General features: G+C 44.3%; 1 protein-coding gene across 3 annotated transcripts in view; it reads left to right on the top strand.

Moving 5' to 3' along the window:
- Positions 1–19,949, top strand: part of SEMA5A (semaphorin 5A) — a 976,513-nt gene that overhangs the window by 120,164 nt on the left and 836,400 nt on the right. Inside the window, exon 3 of one of the 3 annotated variants that reach the window (XM_030205332.1) lies at positions 6,635–6,688. The exons of the other annotated variants lie outside the window; for them this stretch is intronic. The gene's annotated coding sequence lies outside the window, so the exon portion shown is untranslated. The remainder of the gene's footprint in view (positions 1–6,634; positions 6,689–19,949) is intronic. 3 annotated transcript variants of the gene reach the window in all.

The raw sequence follows: 19,949 nt of genomic DNA on the forward strand, positions 1-19,949 counted from the left end.
CGACAGCTGTCTGTCATGCAGGTAACGAGTTGATTTGGAGCATCTACCTGGTCTGTAGGGGCCAGATCTCTTACTGGTTGGTGGGGGATCAAATACTTATTTCCCTCTGCAGAATGCAAATAAATTCATATACTTTCCACAATGTGATTTTCCGGATTTAATTTGTGATGTGCTATCTCTCACTGTTACCAATAACCTACCCTTCAATTATGGGCTGCTCATGTCTTTGTCAGTGGGCAAACTTACAAAATCAGCAAGGGATCAAATACTTATTTCCCCCACTGTATATGAAAGAAATCACTCAGTGTGTCACTGTGCGCACGGGAGGGGGGCCAGAGCCCAAGGTGGGGAGGGCACATTTTGGCTTCTTCCCCGCCACTTCCCTCCCGCTGCCACTGCGAAGGTACCTTGGCTGGCGGGGGTCCCCAACCCCCACCAGCTAAAGCGTTTGTCCCGTTCTGGTCTCACATTCCCTGGTTGCCTGGCACCATGTTCTGTTTTCAGTCGCTGTGCATGTTCGTTTTAATGAAACTGAGCATGCATGGGGCCCAGGCTCCCATGGCCTCCCCCCTAGCTATGCCACTGGTGCGCACAACCAGCACATCGCATATGTGGAACAGAACTTATCAGGTACTTCCATTAACAACGGTGACCATTTTAACACATAACAGTGACCTCTAATGTGAACAAAATTAACCATAAATGTGTATACGCTGTTTAATATATGTTTCCATATCTATAAAGAAATATAACCAGTGTTTTTTTGTACCTGTGTGCACCGGAATAGAGTACTGGCACCTTTTTTTCCCCCTTCCCCGCTCATCTGCCTCATGTCCTACAGCCACACAGCTGCTTTTTCTATGAGCAGCAGCAGAGCCGCGGGCACAGCATTGCAGGGAGTAGCAGGTGTGGGGCTCTAATGCTAGGACACGCGCTGTTGTCTCTGCAAATTCCCTTCCCCAGAACAGGAAGGGGAAGCTGACATCAGAAGGGCAGGGGATTGGCAGAGCCGACAGTGCACGTCTGAGCACTGTGGCCTGGTGTCTTTTTCTTCTTGATTTCCCCGCCACTGCCGTTGGAGTTGCTGGATGGGGTGAGAGACGGCAGGGGGAGAAATACTGAATGGGGAGGAGAGGGGACAAGGGGAGAAATACTGGATGAGGAGAGGGGGCAAGGGGAGAAATGCTGATGGGGAGAGAAGGAGCAAGTAGAGAGATGCTGGATGGAGAGAGAGGGCAAGGGGAGAAATGTTGGAAGATTGGATAGTAAGAAAGAACTAAATGTGGATAAAGGCAGAAAATAAAATCAAAGAAAGCTGAAAGGAAAAGGAGGAGAGAAAAATGACAAACAGGAAATCCTGGCAATGGAGTTAAGAGATGACAAGGAAAGTAGAAACCAGAGACTGGAACCAACACAAATAAAAAGAACTACATGACCAGACAACAAAGGTAGAAAAAATAATTTAATTTAAGATAAAGTAGTGTGTTAGCTGTGCTAATTTTTTTGTTTTATTTGTAGTTGTTTATTTTTTAATATAGTGAATGAAATTTTTGAAATTTATGTCTGCTATTTTTATAGCAAGGGGAAAATATTTTTGTTTTTCTGGTGTTATCCTGCATGCCAGAGTCTGGTTTTGGGGAGTTTCAGCTGATTTTTTTTGTCTAAATATTTTTTTAGTTTATAGTCAGTTTTAAGGGTTCTTTTGTTGGACCTAGGGACTTGTGTACTATTTTTAATGATAACTTTTTATATGCTCCATGGCTGGTAAAATGAGTGTCGCTATTTGGGGGTGTGGCTACTGTAGGGGTGGAGCCGTAGCTAGTGACTCTGCCCTTAAGATTGGTACTGTATGAGTACTGGCACCTTTTTTCCCCACAAAAGAAGCACTGAATATAACATGCTAAAACTTAATGTGTCCACTCCTAAAAATAATAATCACTTATCAAACAAAGATAAATCGTGTATCATGATATCACTTAGCTGTGGTGTCCTTCAGACTGCAGCCCTGGGCACAGACACTAAATACTGGTTGTGTCTGGTCCCTGAATAACTTCTGGGTCTGCCCCAACTCTGAGCCTGGACTGCCCTGACGCTGCTTGGATAGTCAAAACATACATTTGGGTACCAAATTCTTAAAGAACACCAGATGCTAAAGGAATATTGAAAAAATCGGCTGGTAATGAATATAACAACAAATCACCACTTTATTAAGACAATCTTAAAACAACAGGACCCTATCACCAACCCGCTGCTTGCATGCCTAATGGACTGAGAGGTCATGAAGTGGCAACTTGTTGGGAAGCAGACTGTTTTTTTTATTCTGTACTGTGAAAGAACTTCAGGGCTTCTTTTACAAAGCCACACTAGTGATTCCCGGTGCATCAAGTGAGAGGAAGCCCATTCAGTTCCTATGGGCTTCCTCTCATTTGCCACATAGGAACTGAATAGGCTTCCTCTCACTTGCCGCACAGAAATCGCTAGCACTGCTTTGTAAAATAAGTCCTTAATTTGGAACGCTCGTTGAATTTACCTTTTCATAGTGTGATTATGAAAAAATCTTTTTGATAGTTATTACTGTGTGATCTTCAGACCTGGGTTTGTTCTGATATTATTATTATATATAAGATTTTTGTACTGGTAGAGGGCAATGGGTGATTGGGTCCTGTTGTTTAAAGATTGTCTTAATAAAGTTGTGATTTGTTGGTATATTTTTTATATTACTGGCCGATGTTTTTAATTCTGCTTGGATAGTGCCGCAGTGATCACCCATGGTATTCAGTGGCACTATCCAGTTAAGTGCTGCTGAAAAGCATGTGTGGAGCCCGTCAGCACTAATTAACGAGGTAAGTAACCTGGTTAAATAGTGCTGAATATTGACCCCTCTATATCACAAAGCACTAAAACAAATGTTTTGATTTGATTTACTCACACCTTTTCGGTAGTAGCTCAAGGTGAGTTACTTTCAGATACACTATGTACATTGCAAGAAGGACAAAACAAGGTAAATAAAATATTCAAATTTTAAGAATTAAGCTAGTCAAAAACATAAGCACAGACATACCCCAGAGGTAGTCCAGGGATCCAGATGTCTCCAGTACCTCTGACTTAATCACTCTGGCAGCCTAAGATATATGTTATCCTTGTTATTCTCTTCATCAGCTAAATTGAAACAAATGTTCTCATCTCCCTCAGGCAGATTATAACCATTTGCACCAAAAAGGCTACAGCCTACAATCCTCAGTTCTAAGCAAAGACATGTAGGGCCTGATATTCAAAGCTGCTTTACAAGGCAGGTAGCAATGACTGGGTCCAGTCAGTAATTCTCGGTGGTATTATCTAGATAATGCCACTGAGAATTACTATAGACTACCCTGGTGCTATCCAGATAGCACAGGGGTGGTCTTGGGGTGGAACCAGGAATTATTTAGAGACCAATGATATTCAGCATTGGTACCAGATAACTTAGGTCGGAGAACAAAAAAAGTTGCCCTAAGTGTAGGGAGCACATGGACCGTGCCTGCCAGAAACAGCTCAGCAGAGACTGTACTAGAAACAGTACTTAGTGAACTTTTGACTTGTACAAGATATAAACAGGATGGAGTCGGTCCAGAGGGTGGCTACAAAATTGGTAAGCGGCCTCCGTCATAAACATATAGAGACAGGCTTAGGAACCTCAACATGTATACGCTGGAAGAGAGGCGAGAGAGAGGGGATATGATAGAGACATTTAAATACCTCGGTGGTGTTAAAGTACAGGAAGTGAGCCTTTTTCAAATGAAGGAAAACTCTGGAATGAGAGGGCATAGGATGAAGTTAAAAGGAAATAGACTTAGGAGGAATCTAAGAAAATATTCTTTCATGGAAGGGTGATAGATGCGTGGAATGGCCTCCTAGTGGAGGGTGTGGAGATGAGGACTGTGTCAGAATTTTATGTTTAAATCATTTTTATTGACAAGAAACCAATATATGTTTATCACAGCGCCAACTGGCCACTATGAATGAAGTATGCATACATTTGTCTTTTTTGTCTGCTAACAACAGAGTCTACCCCCCTCTCCCACCCCCTTTCTTCCCTCCCTCCCTTCCCCCCCCCCCCTTTTCTTTTTTCTTCCCCCCCTATTTCTCCACTGTATTGATCTGCGGGACACTTTACGAACAGTCATTCTTCTCAGAGTCCGAGGGTTGACCTGATCTTTTAATACTCCATTTCAATTTATGGAGTATTCTCTCAAAAGCGTAAGATAGGCATGTGGGATCCCTTAGTTGAAAGGAAGAGTTAATGGTTACTGAGGATGGGCAGACTGGATGGGCCATTTGGCCCTTATCTGGCGTCATGTTTCTATGTTACTACATAGAATATTGAATATTGTCCCAAGTTTTGAATGAAGAATTTCAAGTTGCAAATAAAAGTTTTAGTTCAGAACTTACACGTGGGCCTGGTCTACCTTATTGAGAGAGAGGAGAGTGCTGAGTGAATGGATTCACTGTGCCTTCAGGCTCCCAACTCTGGCAGGTCTCTACATTTGCTAAACGTAACCTGCCCTGATGCTTACCAGGCAAAATAGGGTTGCATAAGTTATCCAAATACTTATCTAAATAAATGCACTGAGTATTGTGATTATCCAGGTAATGGTGGTGGTCTGTATAATATTTGGTTATTCAGTGCCAATATGTGAATACTCCTCATTATTCAAAACTATTTAACCAGTCAGGAACAGCTCCTGGCCAGTTAAATAGCATTTAAGTGTCTAACCGTGGATATTCAGTGGAGGTAATTGATTATTTCCCACTGAATATTCCATAAGAACATAAGCATTGCCATGCTGGGACAGACCGAAGGTCCATGAAGCCCAGTATTCATTTTCCAACAGTGGCTAATCCTGGTCAGAAGTACCTGGCAAGATCCCAAAACAGTATAATACATTTTATGTTGCTTATCCTAGAAATAAGCAGTGAATTTTCCCAAGTCCTTCCTAATAATGGCTTATGGTATTTTCTTATAGGACGATATCCAAACCTTTTTTAAACCTTGCTACGCTAACTGCTTTCACCATGTTCTCTGGCAATGAATTCCAGAGTTTAATTATATGTTGAGTGAAGAAATATTTTCTCCAATTTGTTTTAAATTTATTTGTTTGTAGCTTCATTGCATGCCCCTAGTCCTAGTATTCTTAGAAAGAGTAAACAAGCGATTCATGTCTACTCACTCATTATTTTATATACCTCTATCATATTTCCCCTCAGCTATATCTTCTCCAAGCTGAAGACCCCTAGCCACTTTATACTTTCCTCATAGGGAAGTCATCCTATCCCCTTTATCATTTTCATCACCCTTCTCTCTACCTTTTCTAATTCCACTATATCTTTTTTGAGATACGGTGACCAGAATTGCACACAGTATTTGCGGCTAGCTGCAAACTGGCAATATCATGTGACATAGCCAGTTAGGCACAGATACTCAGAACCAAACCACTTATGTTGAGCAGGCCTATCTTTGACTGCTAAAAAGTTAACTGGTTAAGTGCTGAATATTGGCATATTGTTTAATTTTTAGCAGCCAAAATAAACCCAGATATTGAGTACCGGTTGTCGGAAACAGCCCAGCATTGAATATCCGGGTTTAATGCCATCGCTGGTGGAGAGCAAATGCACTGCCCGCCACCGGCTGAATATCGGGCCTATAGCGGCCAATGCTGAATATTCAAGTGTAAGTTAAAAAAAAAAGTCCTCTGCGTTTAAATATCACTCTGGTAATTTTTATCTCAAAGTCCAAGTGCTAAAAATACAGATAACAGTACAATAAAGGTAGCTCTAGTTAATGGTACGTCTGCATAGATGCCAAAAAAGCATAGATAAACTTTATGAAGAGGATGGGATGACTTCCCTATGAGGAAAGACTGAAACAGCTGGGGCTCTTCAGCTTGGAGAAAAGACGGCTGAGGGGAGATGTGATAGAGGTATGTAAAATACGGAGTGGAGTGGAACAGGTAGACGTGAATCACTTGTTCACTCTTTCCAAAAATACTAGGACTAGGAGGCATACAATGAAGCTACAAAGTAGTAAAATTAAAACAAATTGGAAAAAAACCATTTCTTCACTCAACGTGTAATTAAACTCTGGAATTGCCAGAGAATGTGGTAAAAGTAGTTAGCTTAGTGGACTTTAAAAAAAGGTTTGGATAGCTTCCTAAAAGAAAAGTCCATAAGCCATTATTAAAATGGACTTGGGAAAATCCACTGCTTATTTCTGGGATAAGCAGCATAAAAAGTATTGTACTGTTTTTGGGATCTTGCCAGGTACTTGTGACCTGAATTGGCCACTGTTGGAAACAGGATGCTGGGCTTGATTGACCTTCGGTCTGTCCCAGTATGGCAACACTTATGTACTTATGTGCATCATGTTGCAGTTGATCTGGATATTTGCAGTGCTAGATTCTGCCAGTGATGACTGATAGAATACAAGTGAACATGTCTTTGCCTAAAACAGCTCTCATTCTGTGGGTGTTTAATATGTGATGCAAAGTTCTTTCTGTTTAAATCTGTAACACTCACATAGCAGAAGATATAGTTATTGCAAAGCACCATTTGCCAGTGCTTGATAAAATCCACTGTTTTTTTTTTTTTTTTTTTGCAGATGGGGATTTTTGTGGAGATATTTCACTAATAGCCGAAGACGAGTTACATTGAGGTAGAGCAGGTATTTCCCTGTCCCTGGATGGCTTCCAGTCTAAATTTATACCTGAACCTGAGGGAATAGAGGGTTAAGGGGTCCTTTTACCAAGCTGTGGTAAAAAGGGCCCTGGGGTAGTGGCAGGGGTCGTTTTTGCCATGTGTTTGGACCCTTTTTACCGCAGCGCATAAAAAGCCCCTAAAAAAGCCATGCAGTAAGATTATTCTTACCATGTAGGGGGGCAGAGGGAGCACTTATCACCACCCATTGAGGTGGCGGTAAGGGCTCCTGTGGTAACCTGGTGGTAGCTGGGCAGCACACACATGGCACTGCCCAGTTACCGTAGGGTTAGCACCATGCTAGAAATTGTGGAATTATTTCCCGTAGCACAGGAAATGGCACGCACTAGAGGCGGAACTAGCACCGGCAGCCATGTTGGGCTGGCGGTACTTCCGTGTTGCCGCGTGGCGAGCCCGTTGTTGCGCGGCAACCCTTTAGTAAAAGGGCTCCTAAGTGACTTGTCCAAGATCCGAAGAGGTGTGTGTGTGTGGGGGGGGGGGGGGGATTTGACCCCTGGCTGTCCAGATTCTCAGCCTGTTGTGTTAACCATTAGGCTACTCCTCCACTTCATGGAAATATATTCCTCCTTCCTCCCCTCCCCAGCCAGGCATTTGACTGGTTCACTCCTCCTCTTCTGTGCAACATTAAGTTTAATAAGGTCAACATATCAAGAGCTCAAACTAGTTAACCAGTGCTTGGCTGTTCATAAGGTAATAAAGGTTATGTTTTTATGTAATTTATGACTGGTTCTTCTGCTGTAGCTCATGTAGTTAGGTCACATTGCATGATCCTGTACCTTGTTACTGAATCAAGCTCCCAATTTTATCTTTACCGTATTATCTGCCACCACTGTGCATGCTGTCGGGGTTAACATACTGTTCTGCAGACTGCAGCTGAACCTGCCTTGAGCTCTTTCAAGCTACAGATAGGATCAGTGACAGAACAAGATGACAAGGCGGCTTTCCATCTGTTAACTTGGCCTCTCTCTCCTTACAGAGCAGTTGTGAAGGTCTGCCAGTGACCCGCAGCACTGTTAGTTTTGCAGATATGGTGATGAGTTGAAAGAAAAGGTTTCAACGCAGGCCTCTTTCTTCATTATAAAGTCCTGTCAGGCTGAACTGAGCAGCTGAGTTGGAGAAATGTTTGTCCTGGAAAACAGCAGTAACCTGTGAGCCTCTCGTTCAGACAGCGAATTCACTTCTATTCCCAAGCAAAAAATATAAAAATCTTTACAAAAGATTTAGAAAATCAAAAATAATTATGATATTAAAGCTGAATACATTGTTCAGCCAGCAGCCACTGCAAAATAAATAGTCTATCAGACTTCTCACTTTAGCTTCATTTTTTAGAAGTAATTTGTAAGACAGAACAGCCATTTAAACTTTCTATTCCAAGTATCTTGTGACAATAGCAGACTTCAATTAAGTAATAATAAAAGAAGAAGGTATTATACCAGTAAATAAAATGTGACAAAAAGCTATCTAGATACATAGGGACTAATTAGAAGCTATTTACTAAGCTGCAAAGGTGTTCAAAATGTTTTTTAATGTGCCATACCTGTACCATTCCAGGGAAATTCATACTAAGGGGCATGGAATAAGGGCTGGCTTAACCTATGGATCGGTTGAGTCTCTGGCCCAGGGTGCTGGACATAAAGGGTGTCAAACGTCTGAGTCTGTGATGTCACTGGTCCTATAGATGGAGCTGTGTGCGCAAGGAAAAAAGAGAAGCTGGCAACTCATTTCTTCTTTCTGCCTCAGGCCACCTTTCCCCATCTACCTTTAAAGGCAGTTTTCCCCTCCCAAACACAGAGTTTCACATAAGGCCAGTGGCGTACCAAGGGGGGAGGGGCAGTGGGGGCGGTCCGTCCCGGGTGCACGCCGCTGGGTGGGGTGCCGCAGCACGCGCCTGTCTGCTCCCAGTTCGCTACGCTCGCTAAATTCTCTCGTTCGCTGCAGCTCCCTCCTTCTGCCCCAGAACAGGTTACTTCCTGTTCCGGGGCAGAGGGAGGGAGCTGCAGCGAATGAGAGAATTTAGCGAGCGTAGTGAACTGGGAACAGAGAGGCGCGCGCTGTGGCACCCCCCCCCCCCAGCGGCATGCACCCGGGGGGGTGTCATTTCACGGGGGGCGCATCGGCGATCCGCCCCGGGTGCCGTCGAGGGTAGGAACGCCACTGCGTAAGGCTGCCTGCATCAGCGTTCTGGTGTGTTCCTTCTACCATGCCACGGCCCCTCCTTTGACATATCTACTACTACTACTATTTAGCGTTTATATAGCGCTACAAAGCATACGCAGCGCTGCACAAACATAGAAGAAAGACAGTCCCTGCTCAAAGAGCTTACAGGGGCGTGGCAGAGGGAAGAGGCAGGGGCTGATGCAGATAGCATTAGATGAAACACTCTGGGTATTCAGGAAGGAGGATGGCTGTGGGGGGTGTGCCAGTGGAAAGGTGCTCAGGGCACCATCCTCTCTTGAGCCAGCGCTGCATAGAATGGGTTATTGCTATGTATTAACTGCAGATCTGGCGGATAATGCAGTGCTGTTAAATTCACCTCCAGGTGGTCATTTGTGGTCAAGCTGTTAATGCATGGTAGAAACCTTTGCCCCCCCCCCCCCCCCCCCGATTAGCTGCCTTCCCCTAAGGGCTGAGAATGATCCCAGCAGTTACTGTGGAGGTTTTCCAGCTTCGGCAGCTCAATTTTTCATACATCATGCGGACAAAATAAAGATTGATTAAAGAGTAATTTATAACAGTCAATTTAACCTTTATGAAAACACCTCTGACTTGAATCAGTCCCATCCTTTTGATTTTTAGCTCCGTCAGGGCGCTGCTGCTGTATTATGCATAAGCAGAAATGTACTGATGCCATGTTGATCCTAAACAAACTACTGAAAATGAAGAGTGCACTAGGGAAGAAAAGGAAAGTGAAAGAGAGAATTGTTTTCATGTCTATGTGTTGGTTGGATTCTTTATAGTTCTGAGCTACAGAGTTCATATCTTTTGCATCAAGCCAGCCGGCTTTGGGTTTGCATGTGTGTGAATGCATTTCTTGGATTAGTTCACAGCGATGCTCTATTGACGCTCTAACTGATGGCAAGGGAGTTTAGATAATACTTGATAAGCTCAAGAAACATCCAACAGAGAAGTTGTTGTTTTTAAATGAAAAATAAAACACTTATTTTGCACCTTAGTGGCCTCTCTAACTCTTTCTGTGATATGTCGTAAGTTTGTTTCCTTCAATGTCAAAAGTGCTAGAAATTCATCTTTAGTTCTTTGCCTGGCACTTAATAAAGTATTGTGTGTTTGGCTGTACGTGGCCTGCGGTAGTATGGGTATGTGTTTTTGGTGCGGGTCAGGCCAGTTTTTACCCCATCTGGGAAAAAGGGCTTTTTTTCAATAGGCCAGGAAAAGGACCTGCGGTAAATTTGAAACTGTTTATGGCTTGAGCCCGTAATGCCACCCATTGATCTAACAGTAAGGGCTAATGTGCTACACGTGCGGTGACCGGTCAGCACTTAACAACTGCCAACGCTGGAAATGCCTCACACCGTATGAAATAAATAATTTGTCTCGGCAGTATGGGCGCGCGCCATATCTGAAATTACTGCCAGGGGGTGGGCCAGCCTGGTGGTAGTCTCATTTTGGTGTTCTCCGCACGTGCATGGAGCCTACCGCGCCTTTGTAAAAGGGCCCCTAAATGCACAACCATTCCTTGTGTTCTTGCTTGCGTGTTAGAGAGAGAGTAAATAAACTTGACACTTGAACCCTGGAGACTGAAGCCACTCCCCCAGGCAGTCAGGTTTTCAGACTGTTTACTTTGGAAGCACAGCGCGCTGTGCTTTCATTTGCTAAATGCTTTGTGTGGCGGAACACTATTGAAATTGTGATCATTCACTTTCTTGTGAATTCACCAAGGTTTCTTGCTCTTTTTTTCCATCGGGTTCCTTTTAATGACATATCTCTGGATTTGTATGGCTCCTGATGCAGGCATTGTTTGCTGAAATATGACCGTGTTGAGTCATTCATAATTTCTGCCACGGACACTGGTTGACATAATTGTGCACTGAAGTCTCTTTGGTTCTGCATCCAATTCATCAATGTTCTGCTTCTTTGCCACACTGTTTGTATCCTGATTTTCTTCGTGTGGTTCTCTTATATACCACCAGACTGTACCTAATACATATATATGAGATATACTTGCATGCATAATCTCCAATGTTTACTAGTATATCTTATCACCTGGTTGGTAGGATAACAGGAAATAATTTCCTGTCCAATGGAATAGGTGATTCTCTTCCTTAAGCTGAAACAAGTTAGAAAATGCAAACTTACTGTATTACAGAATGGTACATTTTCCCTTCTGTTATAAAACTTAATGAGAAGACTTGTGATGATGATTATGCCCAGTTAGCTCCAGACAAGTGATTTAAATGGCCAGGAGCCTTTTCTGGCCCTTTAAATTGCTTTGAATGTCATCCCCGTTCTACATCATTCATTTCACGAGACCAGTGAATCCTTGCGTCTTTGGACTGGCTGGCATAGTTAAGCACAGTGGTTTCCAGCCCTGTCTTGGAGGCATTCATATCTGATCTGGTTTCAGTATAGCCACATCAGAAGTTCAGAACAGAGAAAGAGCAAGTTAAAGACTACCCCCCTCCCCCAATATTCAGTGCTATTTAACCGGCCAGGAACCATTCTTGGACAGTTAAATAGCACTTTACTGGCAATCCACAAATATTCAATGGGAGATAGCTCGTTACCTCCCGTTGAATATTTGCGACAAGTGTTTAGCAGCTAACTGGCTATATTGCACGATATAACCAGTTATCTGCAAATATTCAGCGCATTGACATCTAAGTTTGGCAGCCAAATTGGGCCGCCCAAATATCAGTCTTATCTTTGGCTGCTATAACTTAACTGGTCAGTGCTGAATATTGGCTTGACCGGTTAAGTTAAAACAGGCCAAAAATAAACCAGATATTCAATGCCAGTCACCGGAAATGGCCCGGCATTGAATATCCAGGTTTGCCGCTGACGGCGGGAGTTAGCCGGGCTGCCTCCCATAGTCTAGATATCGGACTCTACTTAAATAAATTAGGTTTTTGGGGGGCAAAGGTTGATAACACACATCCTATGTTGGAACTGTAACTTTGGCTATCCTTTGAGTTTTAGTAATTTTCTTTGAGAACTCTTGGAAGACCAATGACAACCCAGAAACCTAGAAACAGGCAAATGTGATTCCTATCTTAAAATAAAAAAAAAGGATACCTGTGTATTATAAAAGAGTTAACTTGACTTTCCTACTTGGAAAAGTACTGAAGCAAATTATCAATTGCCATGCATCAAGATGACAACATAATCAAACACAGATTTGTTAAGAACAATTATTGTCAAAGTAGTTGTGGTTTCTTGTGCGACAAAGTAGTAGGGCGTTGTAGATAAGGGCAGTGGGTGTGATGTTTCTTGATTTTAATGAAGCTTTGATGCCATCTTCCTTGTTAAACTTCTAAACAAACTTGGAAAATGTAATGTATCAAAAGTATGATACAGAATTTCCTGGGAACCTGTACTCAAAGAGTAGTTATCAATGTTTCTGTGTTAGGCATATCAGCTGGGGTTTAAATTGTCTGTTCAAGATGTTTAACACTGACTTTGCTAAAATAGTTGCTATTAATTTGGAAAACATGGCTAGAATTCAAAATGTTTTCTAGACATCAGAACAAGCTGAGTAAGTTCATGCTGGCTACCCAACACAAATTAAGTACATCCATATGGCATACATCTGCTGTATTTATATGGATGGACAGACACACACAGACATAGTGGAGCCAACGAGCATATTCACTTCATTATAAAACATACCTGAAAAGGGTCTAAAATGAAAAGGATTCAGTTTGGGAAGGGTAAATACAAAATACTACATAACTGGAGAAACAAAATCAAATGTAGAAATACAAAATAGGATACATCTTTAGGCACAAGAAATATAGAAAGGGATCTGGTGGATATAGCAGACCACAAACTAAAATCATTCAGTGAGTTAGCACTATTATAGAGACAGAGAATTTGATGGCAGATAAGGACTGTAAACACCTCTCTAGTTTACCTAGTTTCTTTCCTTTTGCATGCTGTAGTGGCTCTTAAAGGTGTTCTGGGGCAGTGGCGTGCAGTCAGGGCCTTCAAGTGATTCAGGCTCAGATGCACAACGGTCCCCATAAAGAATCCGTCTGTATTTCCACCTCAGTAAAAATTACAGATTTGGAAATACAGAGGGATTCTCAAAGCAAATCGCATGCAAATGAGCTGCTTGCTGCTTTTGCGAACAGGCTCATTTGCATGTGATGGGGGAAGCTAGTTGGTCAGCTGAGCGTGCACAGAGCATCCAATCGCTAAGTGTGGCTGTGCATGTCACAGATGGCTTTCATACATACAGACAAGCTGTGTGCATAAAAGCAGTAGAGGTAGCTTTTTTTTCTTTTCCTTTTTTTTTTCCAAGCACAAGTGCAGGGTTTTTTTGGATACAGGAGGCAGCATGTAGATGGCAGCGGTGGGTGGGGCAGTGCTGGCGGGGAGGGCACCGGGGCGGAAGTGCCGACTACCCCACTCCCTGCCGATGGAGTCCACTGAGCCTGCAGTGTTTGCTTGTTCAGATAAGTTTTTCTTTCTTTTGCTGTGCTTTAACCCTCCTTCCATTCCGTTTCTCAGTACAGGTGAAAATTAGAAACTTTGGATAAGGAGACAGTTGTCTAGTTTGTAATCATATCTTGCAGATATCTTCCAGGCAAAAGCACAAAAATAGTCTAATAATACATCAAATGGAAGCTATAATAATTTTCACAGCTCTGACAGGTTGTTGATTGTTCCCTCAGCCCCTTCCCTTCAGTTCATCTGTCATTCTAGGCAGTACCGGTAGCTCCTGACCACCCGTTAAATTTTCCACGGTAAAGGTAGGAGCTGCTTCTTTGCATCATTTGGAAAACAGCTGTGCATTGATTTGCAAGCACATTTGTATACTAATTAGCTCATTGTGGAAATTAAAAAGAGTAAGACCTTTCTTCGCAAGAACTGTTTTCCGTAACCTGGTACAATCAATGGTGCGCAGTCATCTAGATTACTGCAACACACTCTACGCCGGCTGTAAAGAGCAGATAATCAAAAAACTTCAGACAGCCCAGAACACAGCAGCTAGACTTATATTTGGCAAAACAAAATATGAAAGTGCTAAGCCCCTACGAGAAAAATTACACTGGCTCCCACTTAAAGAACGCATCACGTTCAAAATTTGCTCCCTAGTTCACAAAATCATTCACAGAGTTGCACCAGCCTACATGTCAGACCTGATAGTAACATAGTAACATAGTAAATGACGGCAGAAAAAGACCTGCATGGTCCATCCAGTCTGCCCAACAAGATAAACTCATATGTGCTACTTTTTGTGTATACCCTACTTTGATTTGTACCTGTCCTCTTCAGGGCACAGACCGTATAAGTCTGCCCAGCACTATCCCTGCCTCCCGCCACCGGCTCTGCCACCCAATCTTGGCTAAGCTCCTTAGGATCCATTCCTTGTGAACAGGATTCCTTTATGTTTATCCCACGCGTGTTTGAATTCTGTTACCGTTTTCATTTCCACCACCTCCCGCGGGAGGGCATTCCAAGCATCCACTACTCTCTCCGTGAAAAAAATACTTCCTGACATTTTTCTTGAGTCTGCCCCCCTTCAATCTCATTTCATGTCCTCTCGTTCTACCGCCTTCGCACCTCCGGAAAAGGTTCGTTTGCGGATTAATACTTTTCAAATATTTGAACGTCTGTATCATATCACCCCGTTTCTCCTTTCTTCCAGAGTATACATGTTCCGTAGCTAGAAGGTTGTTAGGCTGTATAGAGAGAGGTGTGACCAGCAGAAGAAAGGAGGTGTTGATGCCCCTGTATAAGTCGTTGGTGAGGCCCCACCTAGAGTATTGTGTTCAGTTTTGGAGGCCGTACCCTGCTCTCTCTCAAGTTACTTCCTGTTCCGGGGCAGAGGGAGCAGGGAACCAGCAGAGCCACACAGCCACGCGGCTGCTCCCAGCACCCCAGGAGGTAAGAGCAATGCACCATGTGTGTGTGTGTGTGTGTGTGTGTTTGGAGGTGATGTGCCTGGGTACAGAGCTCTGCACCCAGGAAGGGATGATTCTTCATTGGGTGGGGGGGGGGGAGTGCAGCGGTGATCCGCCCTGGGTGGCAGCCGACCAAGGAACAGCAAGGCTTCAGAGAGTTCACTTTATCTATGTCTCTGAACATACTTTTTTTTATTGGCAACATGCTGCTTCAAAGAAGGCGGGCCTGTGTGAAGAGAGATGCTGTGGGAGAACATTGCTTCTGCTGTTCTCTGTTTTGGGAGAACTGGAAGGTCACACTGGCTGGCTGGCTGCAGGACAGGCAGGAAGGAGCAAATGCCTCTCACAGCACCCAGTAACTTGGGTCTTCAAATTCCACGGCCAGCGCTCTCTTGCTGCTAGCTTGGAACGGTGGCCCAGACATACCGAACCGCCCCTGCCTGCAGATATTTGCGCTGCACATCTCCTGCGAGTTGAGAGCAATGACGAGCAAGGTAAATGCTGCTGGCCTGGGCAAGACTCATGGAGGGAAAGAGCAAGAGGGCATGTGAGAGGAGAAAAGTGCACAAGGGAAGCTTAGCCCTGGGTTAGTGAACAGGGTTCCTTGTGCTGGAATACATGAGCTCCCCCCTTTCCAACCTGATCCTTCTGCGATAGGTGAGTGACTGATTTGAGTGCTGCCTGGACTGACTTCAGGACAGAGGACAGTTGAAATATTTAGTTGGAGGGTGTGTGTGAAATTGGTGTCACCGACAACTTCCTGAGAGATGAAGGTGGTCTTGGTTCCACTGAAGAAGGGGGTGATTTGTTTTTGTCCTGCCGCTTGTGTTGCGTACTAGGGGGCTTAGGTTGGCAGTGGAACATTCTTGAGGTGTCTGGATTGCCTGATGCTTAGATGTCCAGCACTTGTCATGTATTCTGCATTGCCTTGAAGAGGCATGAAGCATTTGGCTTTTTTTTTTTTTTTTTTTGTGGGTTTGAGGATTTAAGTCTCTATTATTTTAATCGAAGAGTGCTGTAAAAGCAACTATGCACCTTTCACCCTGTAGCATCAATGAAAACACTGGATTTGTTTTTGCTGCCTTATTCAGAAAGGACTCTCCCTCGTTTGTATCTAATAAGTGACTGAAAATAAAAGCTGAGCTAAAAGAACTTTTGAGGTCACTTCAGCTTAACTTTTTACCCCATTGTGTGCAAGTTGGGTTAAAAGGCGCAAACAGTTTGTGGAATTCAACAGGTCATACTGTTGTCATGGGATACTTATTTTTTTGTGGTGAGCTGGAGGAAGCTAAAAGACATGCTTGGCTTGTTTGTGATTCCTAAATCCAATCAGTTTGGTTTTCTGTTGAGATTTGCTTTTCTGCCTTTGAGCTGGCTACGGTTTGGTTAACATGGATGGTTCTGTTCAGGCTGTGTTCTGGCTGTTCACAGCCAGCACAAACAGTGAGTACAGTACATTAACCTTAGCTTAAGGGTATTAACAACAGGCTCTCTCCCTGGGTATAGCCAGCCCTGCAATTTTTTTTCGGGGGGGGGGGGGGGGGGGGGGGCGCAGAGGTGGACTCTGTGCCCACCCCCAAATTGCAGAGCTGGCTATACCCAGGGAGAGAGCCTGGAGGGGGGGGGGGGGGGGGGCAACACATTACTCTCTCCAGGGAAAAAAAAGATTTTAAATGCTCCCAGGTTTCAATTTAATTCATGTTTAATGTGGGATAAAATGCCATAAATAAATAGATAGAAACTCTGAATGTTGAGCACCTGATTCTCATAACATGATGTCTGTTTTAGAAGTCCTTTAACAGGTGAAAAAAAAATCTCTGCACCAGTATAACAGGGTTAGGGTGTCCCTATAACCAGCCCCTTCAAATGACACACCAATTACGATTTATAACAAATTACTACTCTACATATGAGAAGTTATTCCCTTATTATACTTCCTTTATGTACATCCATATGCATGTTTGAAAATATAACTTTTTTTTTACAGTATTCTCCCCATGGTCCCCACCCCACCTCGCCTATTCCAGACCTCCTCCCTGTTCCCCCGGTCCCCTGAGCTGTAGGGTCCCAGCACATACCTGAAGGCAGCTACCCTGGTGGGCTAGTGGAAGATCCCCAGTCTTTCCTGCCCACTGCCGGTGCTGACCCTCCCGCTACCGCTTTGCTCTTTAAAATGGCTGCCGAGACTTACAAGGGCAGCCTTGCAAGACTTCAGCGCTTCTGGTAGCCTTTCATTACTCAGTTTGTATTCTTTGGAGATACACTCTGCTGCTGTATTAGACACAGAACTTCCAGATGAGTTATTGATTACTTGTTGAAAAGAGACGGCAAAATGAGAGCTGGCCCAAGGTGCTAGATGAGGGGAGAGATGGGAGGTATCAGCATGTCATGGTGTTCCTGTTACTTCAGGGACGGAATTAGACACCTGCACTTCTATTTCTATTTCATCAGAGGAGGACTGCTAGGGCACCATTTAGTTCCTTAGCTATTGTGTACAAAGGGAAGGGATTTTGGATTTAACTCACACCTTTTTCAGTCAGGGGCGTAGCCAGTGGGAGGGGGGTCCAGAGCCCGAGGTGGGGGGGCACAGTTTAGCTCGCCTCCCCCAGCCACCAACCCACCTGCCACTTTCGACCCCCCCTGCCGCCGCCGACCCCCCTCCCACTACCGACCCTCCCCCACCACTTTCCATCCCCTCTCCTGCTGCCGCCGCCGACCCTCTCCTGCCACCGCCGCTGCCTGGTACCTTTGCTGGAGGGGGTTTCGAACCCCCGCTAGCCGAAGTTTTCTTCAGCACCGGTCTCTGGCTGATCTGTTTCTGTGAGTCCTGACTCACAGAAACAGATCAGCGAAGGCGCCGGAGACCCCCGCCATCAAAGGTACCAGGCAGCGGTGCTGGTGGGGGAAGGTTGGCGGTGGGAGGGGGGATTGAAAGTGGTGGGGGAGAGTTGGCGGTGGGAGGGGGGATCGAACGTGGTGGGCAGGGTTGGCAGCGGGAGGGGGTAGAAAATAGAGGGGGCCAGGGCTAAATCTGTGGGGACCCATGCCCCCGTGGCCCCACCTAGTTACGCCCCTGTTTTCAGTAGTAATAGTTCAAAGAAAGATACATTCAGGTACAGTAGATATTTTCTTGTCCCCAGATGACTTATCATGCAAGTTTGTACCTGAGGCAGTAGAGGATTAAATGACTTACCCAAGATCATAAGGAACCACAGTGGGCTTTAAAGGAGGAGTGGCCTAGTGGTTAGGGTGGTGGACTCTGGTTCTGAGGAACTGAGTTCAATTCCCACTTCAGGCACAGGCAGCTCCTTGTGACTCTGGGCAAGTCACTTAACTCTCCATTGCCTCAGGTAAGCTGCATTGAGCCTGCCATGAGTGAGAAAGCACAGGGTACAAATGTAACAAAAATAAACCAGGTTTTCTTTTCATCCTGTTAGATCACTCCAGAGTAATGAATTGTGTTTCCTCTATCAGCAGATGGAGATAGAGAAACTGAACCATTCCAGTGATATCACTGGTATACTAGCAGGTGGAATCTTCAATATTTTTCTGCTTCCACTAGATGGTGAAGTTTGGACTTTTGCAGCAGGTTTCCTTTTTGCAGGCCTGATTCCCCGGGATGTAGTTCATAGCCTGTGTCCTGTATGGTTGAGTACCTTGGCTGGTGTGGCTCCTGCAATTCAGGCCATGATCCTTACCCTAGATGAGCCTGGAGTTGTTCAGTCCCTCCACAGCCCTGAGCCTTAGCCCCCAGGCTTTCACTTGCTGAGGCATGCTGGCAAGGGTCCCTTTAGGGCCACTGCCAGCAGGGGATGAAGGAAGAGGGCTGCCCAGAAGCTGACTCTTCAGGCAAGAGGGATTGTATCATTTTATTGACTTGATTTCCTTGGCCGTGTGTATTTTGGCACCATCCCAGGCCAAGGGCTTGAAGGGGACTGTATTCCATAGGGCCTCTGGAGACCTCCTAAGGCCTTCTTGAGTCATAAGGTTCTTTCTCAGATGTTTTTAGCTGAGTGAGAAGCTCCTAAGGGTATTCTCTATGGTACAAAGCTTTTGGGCAGAATCTACCCATTACCGTGAGAGAAAGTGAACAGATAGTTCCATCTTTCTAAGGTGGATGTACTGCTCATGGCAGTGACCAAAAGACTACTGTTTAGGTCAAAGGAGACTCAGCACTGAAGGATGCCCATTATGGAAAGATAGAGCTGCTCCTCAAGCAAGTCTTTACATTTTCAGCCCTTGGGGTGCAGGTTTCCATATTTGATGGCTATGTTGCCTGGGCCCTCTTGTTGTGGACTCAGCACTTGCTGGTGTCCATGGAGGAGACCCACCTAGAATCAGGTCCAAGCCTTTTTGGTGGACATTTGTTAACGTTCAGTTGGTGGCCCATAGATGGCTGTGGCTGCAACATTAGGCAACTGATGAAGCCTCTAAGGTGCATCTAAGCAAGTTGTCCTTTAGGAGATGGTTACTCTTTGGTGAAGACCAGGAAAAGTTGGTGAAGGGAGTAGGGGAGAACAGACCTCAATGACTTTCAGAGGACTACCCATCCTCAGTGTAATTGTCTTCAATTGTGCAGGATCCATGTAAAGGGGAGGTAGCTTCTCCATAACATGATGGATTAAGGTGGTAATTAAGACATCTTATAATCCTTTGTTAGAAAGTGGTGCCAGCATTAGCATACTGAAGGGATCCAGGCTGCACCACCCTTTTTACCAGTGATGTCACTGGAACAGTTCTGTTTCTCGTCCTCCATCTGCTGGAAGAGGGACACAGCCCTTTGGTCTGGACTGGTCTAGCAGGATTCAAGGAAAAGAAATTAACAAGTATGAATACATTTCACCTTCTCTTGCTCTCAGCCTGCTGCTATAACTACTGGGCTACTCCTCCTCTCTATAGGTATTATCTTCTTTCTTTGTGAAAGCATCTCTCCATATATAACTTCTCATTCTTCTAGCTTTCATTACTACTCCATCATACTATTTATTTTGAGATCATTTGTTAACTGTAATTTTTTATTGTTTCATTCTGTTTATGGACATTTTAAAATTGCAGTCCACGTTGAACTCTGATGGGTTAGTGGAATATAAATGTTAAAGTAGGAATGCCTTTCTA

Source organism: Microcaecilia unicolor, chromosome 1 (assembly GCF_901765095.1).
Source record: "Microcaecilia unicolor chromosome 1, aMicUni1.1, whole genome shotgun sequence".
NCBI classification, from domain to species: Eukaryota; Metazoa; Chordata; class Amphibia; order Gymnophiona; family Siphonopidae; genus Microcaecilia; species Microcaecilia unicolor.